This window comes from Callithrix jacchus, chromosome 5 (assembly GCF_049354715.1).
Source record: "Callithrix jacchus isolate 240 chromosome 5, calJac240_pri, whole genome shotgun sequence".
Lineage (NCBI taxonomy): Eukaryota > Metazoa > Chordata > Mammalia > Primates > Cebidae > Callithrix > Callithrix jacchus.
Genome location: NC_133506.1, coordinates 150,645,324 through 150,665,787, shown reverse-complemented (window position 1 = coordinate 150,665,787; position 20,464 = coordinate 150,645,324). Strand labels below are relative to the sequence as shown.

The 20,464-nt window shown below is 39.7% G+C and overlaps 1 long non-coding RNA gene across 15 annotated transcripts in view; it reads right to left on the bottom strand.

Moving 5' to 3' along the window:
• Positions 1-20,464, bottom strand: part of LOC128932224 (uncharacterized) — a 161,626-nt gene that overhangs the window by 132,929 nt on the left and 8,233 nt on the right. For 12 of the 15 annotated variants that reach the window (XR_013536191.1, XR_013536193.1, XR_013536205.1 and 9 more), the window contains exons 4-6: positions 20,010-20,140; positions 6,375-19,249; positions 726-877 (exon numbers count right to left, since the gene is read on the bottom strand). This is a non-coding gene — a long non-coding RNA (uncharacterized LOC128932224). Of the gene's footprint in view, positions 1-692; positions 878-6,374; positions 19,250-20,009; positions 20,141-20,464 lie in introns of all 15 variants that reach the window. The other 3 variants (XR_013536199.1, XR_013536201.1, XR_013536202.1) reach the window with 3 other exon arrangements.

Below are 20,464 nucleotides of genomic sequence, written 5' to 3'. Positions count from 1 at the left end.
AATTAATCACAAAATAGAATTGAAGCCTGGGATTTTCATTTTCCTTTCCGCCACTTTTCTTAGTCTATTGTGACACTCTGATGGACACGTCACTGTATCAGGCATGGAAATATCTGCGATAATTTTCCCGTTGTTCTCCATGAAGCTATATGGCATATTGTTGCACCCCAACTCACGAAAACCTAACAGAGGGATATTCAGACTTTTAACTAAATTGATTGGTGTATGGTTCTTTACATCAGAAAAATAGCTCTTATAAAAGAATTTATCATTGTTTTATAAAGTCATGTTTTTAATAGGCATTCAAGTACTGCCTGTATTTCAGGCACTATAGCCACAAAGCTGTATAAAACAGGGTCCACTGCCCTCCCAGATCTCCGAGTGTACTGGAGGACACCTCGCTGTTCTGGCATAATTATAGTCAAACCCAGTTGTTATAATACAAAGAAATGTAAATGCTTTGGGATTAAGGTTAGGACAGTTCAGGGCTGCAGGCTTTGGGCAAGTTTACCAAAAAAGGTGATGCTTCAAGTGGAAATAAACAAGTTCACTAGATAAAAAGGGATAACTTCCCTCAAGGATGGCAAAACAGAACAGTAAGAGAGTGCTAAAAAAAAAAAAAATCAATGTGTTGCCATGGTTTCCCTGCGTTCATGGTATTTCAATCTAGAAGACTACTTGGATATAATTACCAAAGGACTCGTGTGATTGGGAGTAATTCTTACTTTATGTCATCAGACCAAGAAGTTTGTTGTTGTTACCATTATAATTGGAGCAGGAAAATTGAAGTTTCTGGAGACAGAGATTAAGGGTAAGCAATAGGAAACCACTGAACATTCTTAGCAAGAGAATAGTCACATGATCTGATTTGTAGGACCTAAAAAAAAAACAAAAAAGGATTATTTCAAAGACGATCTAGAGATTAAAGGGTAGAATTCTTTAAATAGGATCTCCCTTGCTACATTTAAAATAGAAGTTTATTTACAAAAATTCTTCTTGCATAGTGAAAACCCTTATCCACAGCTGCTTAGCAAGCTGGCAGATGTGCCCTGTAGCAATTGGGACAGACCTCTAACATGGGAGATGATGTGTAATAAAGCTCAGCTTCCCTATCAGAGTGTTTTAATGCCTTGTTTCTTTGGTTTTCAGAGGCACACAGCATTTTTGCTTAGAGCAACTGCCCCAACTTTAAATCTGATAAACTGTGATTGACTTTTCATCACCTCCAGCAAAATATTTCCAAAACCATGGCTCTAAATAATTTAGATATATAAGTTCTCTGTCATTTTTCTTCCATTTCCCCACCAAAAAATCTCCACAACTTCTTTGAAACCTACAGTGATGTGTATTTTTCCTCTGAACTATCTGCAAAGTTGGGATGGGATTTAATTCATTAAGATAAACAAGGAGGGGCCAGGCGCGGTGGCTCAAGCCTGTAATCCCAGCACTTTGGGAGGCCGAGGCGGGTGGATCACGAGGTCAACAGATCGAGACCATCCCGGTCAACATGGTGAAACCCCGTCTCTACTAAAAATACAAAAAAAATTAGATGGGCGTGGTGGCGCATGCCTGTAATCCCAGCTACTCGGGAGGCTGAGGCAGGAGAATTGCCTGAACCCAGGAGGCGGAGGTTGCGGTGAGCCGAGATCGCGCCATTGCACTCCAGCCTGGGTAACAAGAGTGAAACTCCGTCTCAAAAAAAAAAAAAAAAGATAAACAAGAAAGCCTATAAGGAAATTTCTTAAAATGAGGTCGACAATACATATTCCTAGTCATTTTCTTCCCAAGGAATTTCTAAATTGAGTTTAAAGTTTGCTTCTGATGGCTACTATCCGGCTGAGTTAATAATTTTCAAACTGAGAAGACATAAAATAATAAAACTAAGTTGAAGAAAGTCACCATTGTCGAGGTTAGTGCTTTGGAACTTCTGATGATATGGCCAGGGATTCTGGCAGGCAGTTGGCTTTATCCTTGTGTTTTAAATCATATTAAAGTGGAAATCTTTAGTCACTTATGAGTCCAATTCTTCTCTGCTGGCATAGTATAGGCATCTTTCAGCACTATTTTTCATTTTTTGCTTTTAAAAGAGGTGTAAGACTTTAGAAAACTCAATCTCAAACTTCTCAAAGAAGAATCCAGAAAAATGAAGCCTTGCCTGCCATTGGCAAATAACCAGGAAGTAAGACAGAGAGCTTGAAAAGCAGTTCACCCTGCTTCTTTTTTCTCTTATTTTGGTTGACAGGCCTTGTGTTTGCCTAGCCAATGAGGAGGAAAAAAGAGATTAATAATAGCAAATTACCTAGGATTGGTGCAGACTGGTGATTGACGAAAACTTTCTCAGCCATTGGCTGAAAAAAATCTAAGTGGAAGGTTGCTTATATTCATAATGTCATTTCAATCCCAGGCTTCTTTATCACAGTGCAATGGACTTTCAGCTGTGATTCACTCCTTTAAGACCCAAAAGCTCAGCCTTTGTTGAATAGGAACTCAGGAGTCTCTGCCCAAAATGTTAGATAGGTGGCTTTGAAAACTGTTAGTCAATGACATTGAGGGTGGTGAGAAGTTCTACAGAACTGCTTGAACAACCTTAAAACACCACTTTGATCCTTCTTATGAGGTCAAGACTAAATTCTCTAGTCATGGATCCAATTCCTTCCACTCACAGCGTCATTGGATATCTCTGAGCCTCCCTCTTGCTCTCCATAGTGACACTTACTCATCAATTTGTGCCTTATGCTTGCCTACTCCTTTATTTTATTTTATTTATTGAGACAGAGTCTTGCTCTGTCACCAGGCTGCAGTGCAGAGGTACAATCTTACCTCACTACAACCTCTGCCTCCCATGTTCAAGCAATTCTCCAACCTCAGTCTCCCAAGTAGCTGGGACTCCAGGCATGTGCCACCATGCCCAGCTAAGTTTTGTATTTTTAGTAGAGATAGGGTTTCACCATGTTGACCAGGATGGTCTCAATCTCTTGACCTCATGATCTTCGCACCTCGGCCTCCAAAAGTGCTGGGATTATAGGCATGAGCCACTGCACCCGGCCTTACTCCTTTATTTTTATGGTTCATGTCTTATATCTTTGCCTCTGGTGCACATCCTCAACCTAAGATACTTTCTTAACTCTTCTCCCTGAAATGAAACCTTCAAATTCATTCCAGAGTTTAGAATCTCACTTAACCAGACTTACCCCACCTCTGAAAGATATTTTGGTACCCCATGAAGGCAGGTAAGGTACCACCTGGTAATACTTCAAACCCTTTGTCATGCATTATTAGCCCTTTCATTCACAGGTCATAGGACCTTAGAGCTGAAGGGACACTAGGGATCACTTACAGAAGGAATTATTGAGGCTTTTCCAGTGACAGAGAGGGTAAAGGATTTTCCCAGTGACAGAGAGGGTAAAGGATTTTCCCAGTGAGATGAGACAGTGCAGTGGAAACTGATGTTTCTGTAGACCGTCTCGAGGCGCAGTGATATGAGGAGGTGACTCACAGTCCTCAAGGGCAGTTCACTATGTTCCTCACAGTTCAGAGTTAAATCTGAGTCTCATAAACCTTCTATTCCATGTAACTCTTGAGTGACATCTCCCAGTTCTGAAGGGTAGATATAGTTCAGAGCATCACACTGTCTACCTATCCAAGAGTGGAGAACAAGTGCTACATTTTGGAAAGTTTCCTTGGTTGTTTGATGTAAATTAAGCCTTTGTCTTCCACTTCTCATAGTAACCATTTACTTTCTCAGAATTCACCTGTGATTATATTATCATATATTGCTATTATTATTTCAATAGCAATTTTATTATTATATTATAGTTGGACTGTAAAAATCATGAAGGCAGTGATAAATAAATTCCTTTATTTATGCTTTGAACATAGCAGGTACTCAAGAAATATTGAATGAATGAATGTATATTTGTGCCTTTTTTTCTTTTTCTTTTTTATTTTCTCTCTCTTTTTTTTTAAAGAAAAAGAGGGAAAAAGAGAAAAAAAAGAGGGAAAAAGAAATATTACTTCATTCCTAAAATGGGTATCAATAATGGCTGATCAATATTTTGTGTGTTTAAAGTGGATAATGTATATTTTGTGTGTTTAAAATGGAGAGCTCTATTGAGTTTATTTGTTCTGGATCTGAGTTCAAGTCCTGGATATCGTTGTCAATTTTCTGTCTCGTTGAATCTAAATTTCATTATGGGTCTTATGTATCTGGGTGTTAAGATCTCTACATTAATCCTTTTACCCTTGTATCCTTGTAGCTTTGAAATCTCTTTTATTCATTGTGAGAATTGCAACTCCTGCTTTTTATTTATTTATTTTTGCTCTCCATTTAATTGGTAAGTTTTTTTCCAACCCTTTATTTGAGTCTTTGTATATCTTTAAATATACCATTAGATTTTGTCTGTATCTTTTGATTGGGGGATTTAGTCGATTTAAATTTAGGATTACTGCCATTTGATATTAACTGGCTATTTTATCCTTTTGTTGATGTAAATTCTTCTTTATGTTAATGCTCTTTACTTTTTGGTGTATTTTTAGAAAGGCTCATACTGGTTGTTCCTTTCTATGTATAATGCTTCTTTTAGAAGTTCTTGTAAAGCAGGACTGGTGGTAATAAAATCTCTGAGTACTTGCTTGTTCCTAAAAGATTTTATTTTTCCTTCAATTGTAAAGCTTAAATTGGCAGGATATGAAATTCTGGGCTGAAAGTTCTGTTCTTTAAGTATATTGAATATTGGCCCCCACTCTCTTCTAGCTTGTAGGGTTTCCGCTGAGAGATCTGCTGTAAGCCTAATAGGCTTCCCTTTATGGGTAACCTGATCTTTCCCTCTGGCTGCCCTTAATATTTTCTCCTCTGTTTCAATCCTGGTGAATCTAACGATTATGTGCCTTGGGGTTGGTCTTCTTGAAGAATATCTTTGTGGTGTTCTCTGTATTGCCTGGGGTTGAATAGTGTCCTGCTTTGCTAAATTAGGAAAATTTTCCTGGATAATATCCTGAAGAATATTTTCCAGCTTGAATTCATTCTCTCCATCACATTCAGGTACACCAATCAAACGTATATTAGGTCTTTTCACATAGTCCCATATTTCTTGGAGACTGCTCATTCCTTTTTATCCTTTTTTCTCTATTCTTGTCTTGTCGTTTTATTTCATTGAGTTGATCTTCGACCTCTGATATCCTTTCTTCTGCTTGATCCATTCGGCTATTTAAGCTTGTACATATTTCACTAAGTTCTCATATTGTATTTTTCAACTCCATAAGTTCATTTGTATTCCTCTCTATATTGTCTATTCTTTTCATCATTTCATCGAACCTTTTTTCAAAGTTCTTAGTTTCTTTACATTGGGTTAGAACAAGTTCCTTTAACTCCCAGAAGTTTCTTATCATCCACCTTTTAAAGCCTACTTCAGATAATGGAACACAGTCTTTTTCCATCAGGACTTGTCTGCTGCTGATGAGTCCTTTTCCATCAGGGCTTGTTCCCTTACTGATGAGTCCTTTTCCATCAGGGCTTGTTCGGTTGCTGATGAGTCCTTTTCCATCAGGGCTTGTTCCATTGCTGATGGGTTCTGATTTTGAGTATACTCGGCCTTCTTAGGCCGTTTTTTTCCTTCATTGTAGATGAACCGCCTTTCTAATTAGGTTTCTGAGTCGACGTCTGATTTATTGATTCCCAGTGCAGGGATCCAAGCAACCCACTGTGGCAGCCTAAATAGCAGTGATAAAACTGATGGTGCTCTTCTGCCTGGGAATCTCTGGCTTCCCTCTTGAGTCCGCAACAAGCAGCTCTGACTTACTGGAGCTCCAAACTCCGGTCAGTAGGGGTAGCAGTCCCGTTTGCTCTGCATGAAGAGCTGCTGCGCCAAGGCGCCGGCAAAACTGCTGCGGCGGCCACAAGAGTCGCGCTGGCAACCCGTGGGGCTCCTCCACTGGGAATCGGCTGATCCGTGAGTGACGAAAATTCATCTAAAAGTGCGGTGTCGTCTCGTTCTCTGAGCTTTCACTGGGAGCTACAATCCTGAGCTGTTAGTGATCGGCCATCTTGGATCTACATCGATTTGTGCCTTTTTTCTAGTTTAAGTATAAAGTCTATAAGAGAGGAACTTAGTGTTTGTTAGGTTAAGGTAGGTCACTTAATGCCAAGCCAGGGTTTTTAAAGAAAATTCACTATAATGGGGGTCAAAAATTTAAATACACCTATAGATGGGAGCAGGGAACATAAATGAGAAAAACCAGGCTGGGTGTGAGAAATGCAGTGTAACACTGCAAGTGATGTAGGATTTTTCTTCTCAGTCACTTTGCAAGCCAGGGACTCCTGGCTGGTGATGCCCCTCCCATACCTTGCTTGGCCACATTAGTGTGCCTCAGCTCACCTGTGTTATAGCTTGTACCCGTGTTCAGTGGTTCTTGAGCTCTTGTACTTCGCCCAAGAAGAATGAGAATACATGAGACATTGAAGGATGATGAAGGTAGAGAAGATTTTTATTGAATGATGAAAATGGCTTTCAGCAGAGGGGGGACACAGTGAGTGGGGGCAGGGATGGCTCCCCTACCCAAAGTTGGGAAAGATCCTCACTGTGGCTAACTCTGGGGTCTTTTATGGACTAAGAATGGGGAGTGTGTGTTGACTGGTTTGTGACTATACAACAAATGTTAAAGCAAAGACACCGCTAAAAGGTGGGCATGACAAAGTAGAAAAACCAATTAGGAAAGGGTAGGTATAATGTAAAATAGGTGAAGGATGGGACCCATCAGAAAAAACCTTGCCAAACAGAAAGACAAGATATCAATCTGGTCTAAAGATTTAACTTGTAGGTTGGCTTTCAGGCTTTAAACTGTCTTCCACTTGGAGGTGGGGTTTACTGGGGACCTGCCTCTGTCTGACTAGCATTTCTCAACCTCCCACCTCTATCACAAGCACCATGATTTAATACCCAGAACCAAGGAGGCAATAGAGAGTGGAGAGGAATGCGGCAAAGGAAAGAGCATAGGCTTCATCTAAACGTGAAGGATGTTACCAGGTAGAAATGGAAATCCAGCGTAACTAGGCCTGATTTTTCTAGAGATTGAAAATCCAGCTTTTGATATAAAGTATCACAGTATTAAAATGTTGATAATTAGTTCCTTTTAAAAAGAAAAACACTGGTAGGCAAAACAAATTTTTCTATGGGATGCCCAAAGTCTATAAGTTACCAGACTCCTGGTCTAAAATCCAAGGAACATATCTAGGCATCTCTGTAAAGGTAATTGAACCCAGTCTTCCTCATCTTTCCCACACACGATGGGACCACCTCTGGTACATAGTGTCATGGTTCAAATATTGATTTGAACCAACGTTCACCTGACGGCCAGATGGACCAAACCTTTTATTCTAATCCAGGTCCTACCAAGGCCAAAATGAGATGGCACAGATGTGTCCTGCTGGCAGGCTCTGCAGTTTGAGTCAGTGAATTCTCCCCATCACTCTATCCTGGGTCTTGATTTTTCATCTGAATTAGTGCAACAACTTCCACATTGGTCTTTCTGCTCCTAGGCTGACTCCTGCCAATCTGTCCTTCACATGGCCACTCGAGTTATCTTTCTAAGAGGCCATGTTGGTCTTAAAACCTGGCAATGACTTTCCACTCCCTTTAGAAGCAAAGTCAAGCTCCCTAACTGCTTTCAAAGCCTTTCAGACTCTGACAGCTGCCTAGCTCTCCTGTCTCCATTTTCTCCTTTTTGTTATTTTATACATAAGGCCAAATCCCCTCTTGCTTCTAAGCCTTTCCACATGCTATTCCCTCAACTTGTAGTGCCAGGTTTGCTCTTCAATTCAGACTGACACCTCCCTGTGGCTTGGCAAAATCCTATTCAACCATCAAGTCCAGCTTATATTTTACTTCCTCAAGGAGATCTTGCTGAACCCCTAAATGGGTAAGAGCACCCTCTACTTTCCTTGTGATAGTAAACTTTATGCATTATTTTGCAACATCTGCCCTCCCCGCTACTAGTCTATAAGCTCCGGGAAGAGGGAACTCACTTTATATAGCACTATTCCCCCAATACCTAGCACAATAAGGAGCATATTCTAGAATCTCAACAACACATACTGGTAGAGAAAGTGATCTAGTTAATATCTCATACCAGTTCGATATCAGACTAGTTCTTATTTTGGCTAATGTTCGATAGTCCCTAGATAGGGACTTGATTCACTAATTTCCATTGACAGCTATACTCCACCATACTTTACACTTTCCAATAGCACCATGAAATATTAGCGGTCAGTTCCAAACAAGGAACTAGATATATGTTACTCATGTTGAAAATCTCTACATACAAAGCAAGTTTTTAAAAAAATACACAAAAGCATGTTACATAGTTCTGCAAGGCTGTTTTAAGAAATTTGTAAGATCTGGAAAATTTTAAATTTTGAAGGTACTACCCCACCAAATTTGGGACCTCTTTCCTAAATTAAATATAATTTTTTGTTGTAAAAATTAGAAAAGATTTTTCTAATTTTGCTTTCAAAAAGATTTGGCTAATGTAACTTATTTACTCTGTAATTAATTATGATTTTTCAATAATTTTCAATTGTACTTGGGAATATTTGTGAAGTACAGAAAGTCCAACTTAACCATTATTTTCAAATGTAAATGACTTCTTTTAAATGCTAAATTTGGTAATATTATATTTGGTAGAGTTTTAAGCATTATTTTCAAATTTTGTAACTTTCTATACTTTAGAGGCAATAAAAAACTTGGCCAGGCGCGGAGACTCATACCTGTAATCCCAGCACTTTGGGAGGCCAAGGTGGGAAGATCATAAGATCAAGAGATCAAGACCATCTTGGCCAACATGGTGAAACCCACCTCTACTAAAACTATAAAAATTAGCTGGGTGTGGTGGCAGGTGCCTGTAGAACCAGCTATTCAGGAGGCTGAGGCAGGAGAATCACTTGAACCCAGGAGGCAGAGATTGCAGTGAGCCCAGACGTCACCACTGCACTCCAGCCTGGTGACAGAGCAAGACTTCATCACAAAAAAAAAAAAAAGGAAAGAATGTTAGGATCTAAATATTTTCATGGTTTCTGTAAAATGGGTAAGCTTTTGTGATTATGCTAATAGTGTCCAATCAAATGGCTGTATGGCTATAAATATAAATACAGATATAGATGAAAATGCATAGAAGAAATAAATGATCTGGCATCATATACAAAGAACTGTTAACACTGGTTAACATGAGGAAGAGAATCAGGACTGAAAATGGAGGGCTGAAAAACACTAGCTTAATCCATAATGTCTAAGTTTTTCACAAAGACGGTGTATTCCTACATTACTTTAAAATACTTGAGTGGGAGAGCTCATAGATACCATGGATTTTCAAGTAGATATGTGTGTTTATTAATGATGTAAATATTTGTAAGCCTATAGCCTATTTTTGCTAGACTGTAACATATTTGGATAGATGAAACAGTGTTGATTTTCTACAAAACAAATTAAAAAAACTCCAAGATAACTGTACAAAAATTTCACTGAAGTATCTGACTCTATCAGGTCTCTTAGAATAGATAATTCAATATATAACTCTTGTAATAAATCTTCACCAATGCTAATATCTGATTTTATAGCTTCTGGGTACTTGGAATGAAAAAAGAAATTGATTTGAAACTTCTAGTATTAAAATGTAATACTCCAGAGGAAAAAATAAGCAGACCATGTCTCATTAATGTTGTTACTTTGCACCAGTTTGGTTTTATCTCAGCATTTATTCCAAGACTTGGTTAGTTGCTATAAGGCAAAGAATTTTCTAAGGGCTCTAAATCAATGGAGATGTTATCACAGAGGAAGATACTGGAACTTCATGTAACATGACCCTCATTCTTTCAACATATACTTTAATAATTACTTTTGAGAATATTTGCAAGCAGATATTTACATATAAGCATAAGAAGTAGGAGTTTGTTCAAATGCATTCAAAACATTGTGCTTCCACCTATTGAGAAAAGACAGTATTCTGGAGGATCCAAGATGGCCAAATAGGAACAGCTCCGGAGTGCAGATCCCAGTGAGAACAGCACAGAGGGTGAGTGCTCACCACATTTCCAAACAAGTCCTCACTGCCCACAGACCAGGAGAATACCAGGCCAAAAAGCACCACAAGTTTTCAGTGTGGCGGTTTCAGTCGGTGCCGGGTCAGCGCACAGAAACTCACACAAGTCTGGGTGGCTGTTTAGAGTGGTGCCTGGAATTCCCGGGAGACAGAGCCACCCATTCAACTGAAAGGGAGGAGGCTGAGACAGAGAGCCAGGTGATCTGGCTTGACGTGTACCACCCCCACTAAACAAGCAATCTGAAACACTCTGGATTGACAGTTTTGCCGCAAGTGCAGCTGCATCCAGGATGGGCCAGCTCAGTTGGGGGAAGGGCATCACCCACTACAGAGGCAGTCCACCACTAATGAGGCAGTTCACACAGCAGCTGGGCAGAGCCTGCGGTAGCTCAGCAACACCTCTGCTTGCAGACTGTGACTAGACTACTCCATGCAGGGCAGGGCATCTAGGAAAATAGGCAGCAGCATGACAGGAACTTATAAATAATGCCAACCTTCCTAGGACAGAGCACCTGGAAAAAGAGGTGGTTATGAGTTCAGCTGCAGCAAACTTAAAGGTACCTGCCCAGCAGCTCTGCATGGAGCAACAGAGTTCCCAGCACAGCACTTGAGCTCCTATAAGGGACAGACAGACTTCTCAAACAATTCCCCAATCCCCATATACACAAAGAGACACCTCATAAAGGAGAGCTAAGGCCGACATCTGATGGGTACCCTTCTGGGACGAGGATAGCAGAGGAAGAAACCAGTGGCAACCCTTGCTGTTTTGCAGCCCCCACGGGTGATCCCCAAGCAAGCAGGGTCTAGAATGGACCTCCAGCAGTCCTACAGCAGAGGGACCTGACTGTTAGAAGGAAAACTAAGAAGCAGAAAGAAATTGCTTCAACATCAACAAAAAGGACATCCACTCAGAGACCCCATTCAAAAGTCACCAAATACAAAGACCACAGGTAGATAAAGCCACCAAGATAGGAAGGAACCAGCACAAAAAGGATGAAAACACCAAAAACCAGAAAGTCTATCCTCCTCCAAGGGATCACAACTCCTCATGATCTAGGGATCAAAGACGGATGAGAATGAATCTGATGAATTGACAGAAACAGGCTTCAGAAGGTTGGTAATAACAAACTTCTCAGAGCTAAAAGAACATGTGCTAACCCAATGCAAAGAAACTAAGAACCTAGAAAAAAGGTTAGATGAGATGCTAACTAGAATAAACAGCTTAGAGAAGAATATAAATGACTTGATGGAGCTGAAAAACACAGCATGAGAACTTCTCAAAGCATACACAAGTTTCAATAGCTGAATCAACCAAACAGAAGAAAGGCTATTGGAGATTGAAGATCAACTCAATGAAATAAAATGAGAAGGCAAGAATAGAGAAAAAAGAATGAAAAGAAATGAAGAAAGCCTCCAAGAAATATGGGATTATGTGAAAAGACCTAATCTACGTTTGATAGGTTTACCTGAATGTGACAAGGAGAGTGAATCCAAGCTGGAAAACACTCTTCAGGATATTATCCAGGAGAATTTCCCCAACCTAGAATGGCAGGCCAACATTCAAGTCCAGGAAAGACAGAGAACACCACAAAGATATTCCTCAAGAAGAGCAACCCCAAGGCACATAATCATCAGATTCACCAGGGTTGAAATGAAGGAGAAAATGCTAAGAGCAGCCAGAGAGAAAGGTCAGGTCACCCACAAAGGGAAGCCCATCAGACTCACAGCAGATCTCTCCACAGAACCCCTACAAGCCAGAAGAGAGTAGGGGCCAATTTTCCAACATCCTTAAAGAAAAGAACTTTCAACCAAGAATTACATATTCAGCCAAAAGCTTCATAAGCAAAGGAGAAAGAAAATCCTTTATGGACAAGCAATTGCTGAGAGATTTTGTCACCACCAGGCCTTCCTTATAAGAGCTCCTGAAAGAAGCACTAAACCAGGAAAGGAACAACCAGTACCAGCCACTCCAAAAATGCACCAAATGGTAAAGACCATCAACACAATGAAAAAAGTGTCAACTAATGGGCAAAACATATGGCTAGCATCAAAATGGCAGGATCAAATTCACACATAACAATATTAACCTTAAATGTAAATGGACTAAATGCCCCAATCAAAAGACACAGACTGGCAAATTGGATAAAAAATCAAAACCCATTGGTATGCTGTATTCAGAACACCCATCTCACATGCAAGGACACACATAGGGTAAAAATAAAGGGATGGAGGAAAATTTATCAAGCAAATGGAGAGCAAAACAAAGCAGGAGTTACAATCCTAGTCTCTGATAAAATGGACTTTAAACAAACAAAGATCAAAAGAGACAAAGAAGGGCATTACATAATGGTAAAAGGATCAATGCCTCAAGAACTAATGATCCTAAATATATGTGCACCCAATACAGGAGCATCCAGGTACATAAAGCAAGTTCTTAAAGACCTTCAAAGAGATTTAGACTCCCACATGATAATAGCAGGAGACTTTAACACTCCACTATCAATATTAGACAGATAAACGAGATAGAAAATTAATAACGATATCCAGGACTTGAATTCAGATCTGGACCAAGTGGACCTAATAGACATCTACAGAACTCTCCACCCCAAATCCACAGAATATACATTCTTCTCAGCACTGCCTGGCACCTACTCTAAAATTGACCACATAATTGGAAGTAAATCACTCCTCAGCAAATGCAAAAGAACAGAAATCATAACAAACAGCCTCTCAGACCACAGTGCAATCAAATTAGAACTCAGAATTAAACTAACTCAGAGCTGCACAACTTCATGGAAACTGAACAACTGGCTCCTGAATGTTGACTGGATAAACAGTGAAATGAAGGCAGAAATAAAGATGTTCTTTGAAACCAATAAGAATGAAGATACAATGTACCAGAATCTCTGGGACACATTTAAAGCAGTGTCTAGAGGGAAATTTAAAGAAATAAATGCCCACATGAGAAGCGAGGAAAGATGTAAAATCGACACTCTATCATCAAAATTGAAAGTGCTAGAGGAGCAAGATCAAAAAAACTCAAAAGCTAGCAGAAGACAAGAAATTACTAAGATCAGAGCAGAAATGAAGGAGATAGAGACACAAAAAAACCCTTCAAAAAATCAACCAATCCAGGAGCTGGTTTTTCAAAAAGATCAACAAAATAGACAGATTGCAAATGACATTAATAAAAAAGAAAAGAGAGAAAACTCAAATAGATGGAATAAAAAATGATAAAGGGGATATCACCACGGATCCCACAGAAACACAAACTACCATCAGAGATACTACAAACAACTCTATGCACATAAATCAGTAAACCTGGAAGAAATGGATAAATTCCTGAACGTTTGCACCCTCCCCAGCCTAAACCAGGAAGAAGTTGAAACCTTGAACAGACCAATAACAAGGGCTGAAGTTGAGGCAGCAATTAATAGCCTACCAACCAAAAATATCCAGATCCAGATGGGTTCACAGCTGAATTCTACCGGATGTACAAAGAGAAGCTGGTACCATTCCTTCTGAAACTATGCCAAACAATACAAAAGGAGTGAATCCTTCCCAAACCATTTTATGAGACCAACATCCTCCTGATTCCAAAATCTGGCAGAGACTCAACAAAAGAAAACTTCAGGCCAATATCCATGATGAACATAGATGCAAAAATCTTCAATAAAATACTGGCAAACTGATTGCAACAGCACATCAAAAAGCTTATTCATTATGATTAAGTAGGCTTCATTCCAGGGATGCAAGACTGGTTCAACATACCCAAGTCTATAAATGTAATCCACCACATAAACAGAACCAAAGACAAAAACCACATGATTATCTCAATAGATGCAGAGAAAGCCTTTGACGAAATTCAACAGCCCTTTATGCTAAAAACTCTCAATAAACTAGGTATCAAAGGAACATATCTCAAAATAATAAAAGCTATTTACAACAAACCTACAGCCAATATCATACTGAATAGGCAAAAACTGGAAGCATTACCTTTGAAATCTGGCACTAGACAAGGATGCCCTCTGTCACCAGTTCTATTCAACGAAGTATTGGAAGTTCTAGCCAGAGCAATTAGGCAAGAAAAAAAAATAAAGCATATTCAGTTAGGAAAAGAGGAAGTCAAATTGTCTCTATTTGCAGATGACATGATTGTATATTTACAAGACCCCATCATCTCAGCCCAAACTCTCCTGAAACTGATAAGCAACTTCAGCAAAGTCTCAGGATACAAAATCAATGTTCAGACATCACAAGCATTTCTATACACCAATAACAGACTAACAGAGAGCCAAATCATGAGCAAACTCCCATTCACAATTGCTACAAAGAGAATGAAATACCTAGGAATACAAGTAGCAAAGGATGTAAAGGACCTCTTCAAGGATAACTGTAAACCACTGCTCAAGAAAATAAGAGAGGACACAAACAGATGGAGAAACATTCCATGCTCATAGTTAGGAAGAATCAATATCATGAAAATGGCCATACTGCCCAAAGTAATTTATAGATTCAATGCTATCCCCATCAAGCTACTGACCTTCTTCACAGAACTGGAAAAAAACCATCTTAAACTTCGTATGGAACCATAAGAGAGCCTGCATAGCCAAAACAATCCTAAGCAAAAAGAACAAAGCTGGAGGCATCACACTACCTGATTTCAAACTGTACTAGAAGGCTACAGTAATCAAAACAGCATGGTTCTGGTACCAAAACAGAGATATAGACCAATGGAACAGAACAGAGGCGTTGGAGGCAATGCCACACATCTACAACCATCTGATCTTTGACAAACCTGATAAAAAACAAGCAATAGGGAAAGATTCCCTGTTTAATAAATGGTGTTGGGAAAACTGGCTAGCAGTGTGCAGAAAGCAGAAACTGGACCCCTTCCTGACACCTTACACTAAAATTAACTCCAGATGGATTAAGGACTTAAACATAATACCTAACACTGTTAAAAACCCTAGAAAAAAACCTAGGCAAAACCATTCAGGACCTAGGCATAGGTAAGAACTTCATGACTAAAAACCAAAAGCATTGGCAACAAAAGCCAAAATAGACAAATGTGACCTAATTAAACTCCAGAGCTTCTGTATAGCAAAAGAAATAATCATTAGAGTGAAGCTGCAACCAACAGAATGGAAAAAAAATTTGCAATCTACCCATCTGACAAAGAGCTAACATCCAGAATCTACAAAGAATAAAACAGATTTACAAGAAAAAAGCAAACAAACCCATCCAAAAGTGGGCAAAGGACATGAACAGACACTTTTCAAAAGAAGACATATATGAGGCCAACAAACATATGAAAAAATGCTCATCATCACTGATTATAGAGAAATGCAAATCAAACCCACATTGAGATACCACCTCACACCAGTTAGAATGGTGATTATTAAAAAATCTGGAGACAACAGATGCTGGAGAGGATGTGGAGAAATAAGAATACTTTTACACTGTTGCTGGGAGTGTAAACTAGTTCAGCCATTGTGGAAAACAGTGTGACACTTTCTCAAGGACCTAGAAATTCCATTTGACCCAGCAATCCCATTACTGGATATATACCCAAAGGATTATAAATCATTCTATTATAAAGACACATGCACATGTATGTTCATAGTGGCATTGTTTACAATAGCAAAGACCTGGAACCAACCCAAATCTCATCAATGATAGACTGGACAAGGAAAATATGGCACATATACACCATGGAATACTATGCAGCCATAAAAATTGATGAGTTCATGTTCTTTGTAGGGACATGGATGAACCTGGAAACCATCATTCTCAGCAAACTGACACAAACGGAAAATCAAATACCACATGTTCTCACTCTTAGGCGGGTGTTGAACAATGAGAACACATGGACACAGGGAGGGGAGCATCACACACTGGTCTGATGTGGGGGGCCGAGGGAGGGACAGTGGGTTGGGGTGGGGAAGTCAGGGAGGAATAACATGGGGAGATATGCCAGATGTAGGTGACGGGGGATGGAGGCAGGAAACTACATTGCCAGGTGTGTACCTATGCTACAGTCCTGCATGATCTGCACATGTACCCCAGAACCTCAAGGGCAATAAAAAAAAAAGAAAAGACAGTATTCTTTTAAGTATCAGAGTTTTATATAGTCTGTCAGTAAAAAAATATGTCTCTAATAATCTAGTTACCACATGATGTTCTCCTGAATTACTTAATTGATTGTAGAAAGTAATTATTTATATTCTTTTCTTAATAGCCTGCTTTTGTCCATTAATTTTCTCTCAACAGACTCATAATCTGAATTGACCAGGATGCGCACAAGGACGATCTTCTGTTCTATTTTTTAGCATGGAAGAATGTATTTATCTTTTTATTTCCAAGATGAGATCTGGAGAAATGTTAATTGATTCCTTTTGGCAATACTTGAGAACTGGTAAAAGTATCATTCTAAAAACACGAGAGAGCAAACAGTGCTAAAAAGAAGACTTAGAAAATATTAAAGTCCAAGTTTCCAAATGTCATGTTATGAAAGGGACGAGAAACAGGAAGAAAGAAACCCATCAACCTTATGACAAAAAATTCATTAAATGTCATAAATTTCAAATGAAGCAAGCAGTAAGAATTTAAGGCATCACTCGAAAGAGTCATGGATGTGAAACGGAACTGTGAAGAGGAAAATGGAAGATATTGGGAAAATTAGCAAATTGCTGTTTTTAGTGGGTTGCAGCCCTTGATAAGGAAAAGTAACATGGAAAAGAAATCTGTTTTTAATCCTGATTGTATGAATTTTGTAACCAGAGATAGGTGAAGGATCAGTCAGCTAACACTCTTAAGGGAAAAATTACTCTTCCCTAAAGGAAGCCTTGGTCATGCCATTGGAAAATTTGGTTCTATTTTGACGTTGTATTGGAATTTGGGGTAAGGCCGAAAAACAGATAAAATCTGAGAACAGAATCTGGGCCATTCCAGACACAGATGTTCTGAGCCTGGGCTTGGCCCAAAGCATCTCATGTTGCTTGGTTTGGTTTTGGCACAGCCAGGCATTTTGTGACCTCTGACCACAAACGTTTATGATTTCCAATTTCCCTCCTTTATTTTAGACCGACTGCAGTGGCCTTGCTTCATTTTGAGTGGGTCTTAACTTATGTTTAATACTCTTGGAGACAAATATAAAACTCTTGGAGAGAAACATAAAACTGAACCTACACATTAAAGCCACATGTGCAGACCACCTAGCACCCCTCAACCCTGTCCCCATGAGCCTGCATCCGCCCCAGCAATCCATGAGCATTCCAGGTCTTCCTGGGCAGGGAGGCAATATCCATTCAAAATTCCAGAAGGTGATTAGCTGGGCATGGTGGCACACACCTCTAGTCCCTGCTACTGAAGAGGCTGAGGCGCAAGGTCCACTTGAGCTCAGGAGGACCAGGCTGTAGTGAGCCGTGATTGTGCCGCTGCACTCAGCCTGGTAGACAAAGCAAGACTCTGTCTCAAAAAAAGAAAAAAGAAAAATCCACAAGAACATTCAAAAATGAAGCTCAACACTATCTGGTTTCTCCTGAAATAAGGTGGCTGCTCATGAGGGCTGTTTTAACTTATAAGGGTTTCAGCATATTAGAAAAATTATTGCTGTGATACCGAGGTTGTGAAAAATGAGGGTGGCTGTTGACATTTTTCTCTAAATCCATCCCAAATCATGTTAAAGGTTTCCTTTTTTTCTGTGCTCCTCCAGATGATATTGACTTGATAGGCATGATCCCAGCAGCACTTAGCTATGTGTACAGGTCTTTTACCTCTGTTACAGCCTTCTCATTTTAATCATCAAAACAGGCCATCAGCCAACATTCTGCTTGTGGTTATTAATATGAGAAAAATAAAATTAAAAGTGCTTGGCACATCATCATCCCAGTTTTGTACTACTGGATGCACTTTAAATGATGTCTTTGTGGAGGACAGTGTGGCAATTCCTCAAAGATCTAAATCAGAAATACCATTTGACCCAGCATTCCCATTACTGGGTATATACCCAAAGGAATATAAATCATTCTATTATAAAGGTACATGCATACATATGTTCACTGCAGCACTACTCACAATAGCAAAGACATGGAACCAATCCGAATGCCCATCAATGATAGACTGATAAAGAAAATGTGGTTCATATACACCATGGAATACTATGCAGCCATAAAAAGGAATGAGATCATGTCCTTTGCAGAAACATGGATGGACCTGGAAGCCATTATCCTCAGGAAACTAACACAGAAACAGAAAACCAACACTACATGTTCTCACTTATAAGTGGGAGCCAAACAATGAGAACACATGGACACAGGGAGGGGAACAACACACCCTGGGGTCTGTCAGAGGGATAGGGGTAGGGAGAGCATCAGGATGAATAGCTAATGCATGCAGGGCTTCATAGCTAGGTGATGGGTGCAGCAAATCACCAAGGCACACGTTTACCTATATAACAAGCCCACACATCCTGCACATGTAACCCAGAACTTAATAAAATAAAATAAAGATCTCTTCAGCACAAAGTCCATGGGCCTTTTCTGATCAGGAAGGAATCACTCTTGAGCTTTTCTCTTGTCCAATGACTCACACAGCATCTATCCTGCTCTGGGGTCCACTCATCTTAGACTTTCCAGAGTCTCTGTTTTAAATACTGCATCATTCCATTGTCTTAAGACATTGGATGTAAAGTGCCCACACCCCTCCCAGGATGCCCTTGGACCAAAATATCTATATGTGGGTTAGGGAAATGTTTCGTGTAGACACTACTTTCTCACCAGTCTTCACAATTAGCTTTGCCTATGGTGATCTAGGGCATCCCAGGGCATCTGATATCCCAGGGAATCAAGCTTTCGGCCATGGTTCTACCCTTGGAAAAATGGGCATCACTCAGCCATTCCAGCAGTGAACTTAAGGATACCCATTACCAGAAAAGAATCCCATCACACTCACCACCAATCACAAATACTCTCAGAGTACAGAGGATAGTATAAAATATCTTCTCACTGGGTCACTTCTCAGACATGCAGAGGCTTTCTCAGATGAGCATCCATGAGTTCCTCTCCCTTGGTTTCCTTTCTTCCTTTCTTTACATTCTGTCCACCCCTAGAACCTCCTTTGTTGCTGGTTCTGTGCCGAAGCCCTTGAAACCCCATTCCTAGTTTCATTCAAGGAGGAGATGGTGACTTTTTATCGTCTTTAAAAAAGAACCCTTTCAAGACAAACGAATCTCTCTTGTGCATAATGTGGATGCATTATTCTGCTACAAAAATCCCTCCTGGGCCAGGTGAGGAAACACCAAAATATCGGTGGTTTAGGGGGCAGAAAAGCCCATTCCATCACAGTTCAATTACAAGAATTTAAGGAGAAAAAAATTTAAAACAAAAATATTTTGTTTTGCTGGGCATGGTGGCTCATGACTATAATCCTCGCACTTTGGGAGGCCAACGGGGGCAGATCACCTGAGGTCAGGAATTTGACCAGCCTGGCCAAACATGGTGAAACCTCCTCTCTACTAAAAATATGAAAGTTAGCTGGGTGTGTTGGTGTGCACCTGTAATCCCAGCTACTCGGGAGGCTGAGGCAGGAGAAGTACTTGAACCTGGGAGGCAGAGGTTGCAGTGAGCCAGTATCATACCATTGCACTCCAGGCTGGGCAACAAGAGCGAAACTCCATCTCAAAACAAAGAAACAAAAAACCTAAGTTTTTAAGAAACTACTCTCCTCTATATAGACACATATACATATATGTGTGTGTGTGTGTGTGTGTGTGTGTGTGAATGTCATGATACTTAAAGTTGATACAGTGCCTACTGAGATAAGTATAGTTAATCTCTTTGTGCCAGATACTAAGTGTTTTATTTCTGTTATATTATTTAATCCTTAAAATGACCCAAAGTAGTAGATTCTACACTTACAATTTTGCAGATGGAGAAACAGACTGGAAAGTTCAAGTTGCTTGATTACAGTCAGACCAGGCCTTCTGGTTTGGGTTCAGAAGATGATGGGCATTGTCTGCATTACAGTTCGTTGAGTACGAGAGTTGAACCTTGATTAAATTGAAACCATCTGGAAGTCGAAAAGCTTTATAACACTTCTCCCCACTGCTCCATTAGAACTGAGAACAATGACCTGCACACATTAGGAACTGACAAGTGTTTGAAATGCACGAAGGCACAGCAGAATTTTGCATAAGTTAAAAATTAAGTTTTGCAGAAACAGAAACACATTTTTGGAGTTATATCCAAGTGTTCACGCTTTGAGGTCACACATATAGTAATAAGTGCAATATAGCGATGACAGGAACGTATTTTAAAAGGGAACAGAAAACTTCAGCCAGAATCAGCAAAACAAACGTCTTCCTGCACCAGAA